We start from the raw sequence: 2,540 nt of genomic DNA on the forward strand, positions 1-2,540 counted from the left end.
CTGTCTGCGAACCGCGATCCTCCGGTCTCAGCCTCCCGAATGCTGGGATTACAAGCGTGCGCCACCACGCCCGGCTCAACCCCAAGCCCTTTTTATTTTTTATTCTGACACAGCGTCCTGCTAAATTGCTGAAGGTCTCACTAACTTGCTGAGTTTGACCTTTAATCTGCCATCCTCCTGTCTCAGTTTTAAATTATTCCAAAAGTACTGTGATTACAAACCTGCACCACTGCGGTCGGCTTGGTTTGGCAGCTTTTTAAATGCACATAAGCATAGCTGCGAATCCATTCCTAGGAGGAATTCAGCCTATAATTTTCAGAAATTGACACACACCTGGACATGGGGGTACACACTTGTAATCCCAGGAGATGAGAGGCTGAGACAGGACTGCAGGTTTGAGGACGACCTCAGCAAGTATTGAGGTACTCATCAACCTAGGGAGACCCTGTTTCAAAATCAAAATTAAAAACGGGCAAGGAGTATAACACAGAGGTAGAATGTCCCTGGGTTCAATCCCCAGTAGCACAAAAAGTTATATATATTAAAGTCTGTCTTATGTCTATTAGTGAATAATGTGTCTGTTTTATTTGTGGCACTGGGGACAATCTTTAAGAAATCTATCTATAATATTATATAAAATACATAACATCTATAATTATATATAAATATTAATATTATATACATAATCACATATACAAATTTTTCATGGTAGTGGGGAATGAACCCAGGGGCATTCTATCTCTGATCTATATTCTCGGCCCAGTTTTATTCTTTATTTTGAAGCAGGGTCTCACTAAGTTGCAGAGGCCCTCACAAGTAGCTGAGGCTGGCCACGAACCTGAGATCTTCCTCCTGTCTCAGCCTCTCAAGTACTGGGATTACAAGCATGCACCACCATGCCTGGCTTAAGATATAAATATGTAGTGTGTGTGTGTGTGTGTGTGTGTGTGTGTGTGTGTGTGTGTGTGTGTGAGAAACCCAGGGGCATTCTACCTCTGAGAGACACCCCCAACCTAATTTTTTATTCTTTATTTTTGGTGGTACTGGGTATGGAACCCTGAGGCTTTCTACCTCTGGGCTATACTCCCAGACCTTTTTTTTTATATTTTATTTGGAAACAGGGTCTCACTAAGTTGCTGAGAGCCTCACTAAGTAGCTGAGGCTGGCTTCGAACCTGTGCGATCCTCCTGTCTCAGACTCCCAAGCCCGGGGATTACAAGCGTGTGCCACCACGCCCGGCTTATTCTTTATTTTTAAACAGGTTCTCACTGAGTTGCAGAGGGCCTCACTAAATAGCTGAGGCCTCTGCGAAACAGGAAACGCGATCCTCCTGTCCCCGACTCCCTAATTCTGGGATTACAAACTTGTGCCACCACGCCCGGCAAGAATATTTTAAGTGAAAAAAGCACCATGCTAAATGCAATGGTATCCTGGATTAGATTCTAGAAATGAAAGGGACAGCCAGGTGTGGTGGCACATGCTGTAATCCCAGTACTTGGGAGGTTGAGACAGGAGGATTGCAAGTTAGAGGACAGCCTCAGCAACTTGTGAGTCCCTCCGCAATTTAGTGAGACCCTGTCTGAAAAATAATAAAATAAACCAGGCATTATGGTGCATGTCTGTAATCCCAGAATTTGGGAGGCGGAGACAGGAGAGGTGGAGGTTCTAGGCCAGTCTCAGCTACTCAGTAAGGCCCTCTACAACTTAGTGAAACCCTGTTTCTAAATAAAGAATAAAAAGTAGGTCTGGGAGTGTACACAGAGGTAGAATTCCCTAGGATGAAAATAAGCAAATAAAAATAAAGTCAGGCTGGTGGGTATAGCTCAGAGGTAGAATGCTCCTGGGTTCAATCCCCAGTACCAAAAAAAAAAAAAAAAAAAAAAAAAACAATAGGGCTGGCTGGAAGTGTAGCACAGAAGTAGAATGTCCCTGGGTTCATTCCCAGTCACACACACACACACACACACACACACACACACACACACACACTAAAAAAAGGGAATAAAGAAAGATAAATTCTATAATTTAGTTAACTGTACTGTACCAATGTCAGTTTCTCAAATTTAACATAGTACCATGGTAATATGTTAACATTAGTGAAATTTTAATAAAGACTATACAAGAATTTCTGTAATAATTTTTGTGTCTGTGTGTGGTACCAGGGATTGAACCCAGGGGAATTCTACCGCCAAGGTAAACCCCTAGCCCTATTATTTATTCATTTATTTATGTATGTATGTATATATGTATGTATGTATTTATGTATGTATGTATTATGTATTATGTATATGTACTGGCGCTAGAACCCAGAAGCATACTACCTCCGAGCTACACTTTCCAGCCCAATCTTATTTTTACTTTTAAGCAACGTCTCCCTAGGTGATAGAATCTCACAATTTGCTGAGACTGTCCTCGAGCCTGAGATCCTCCTGTCTTAGCCTCCCAAGTACTGGTATTATAGGAGTGTGATAGCATGCTGGGCTAGAGGAAATTTTGTTTTGCAGTGCTGGGGATTGAATCCAGTTACACTTCTAGCCCTA

This window comes from Muscardinus avellanarius (genome assembly GCF_963383645.1).
Source record: "Muscardinus avellanarius genome assembly, chromosome: X".
NCBI classification, from domain to species: domain Eukaryota; kingdom Metazoa; phylum Chordata; class Mammalia; order Rodentia; family Gliridae; genus Muscardinus; species Muscardinus avellanarius.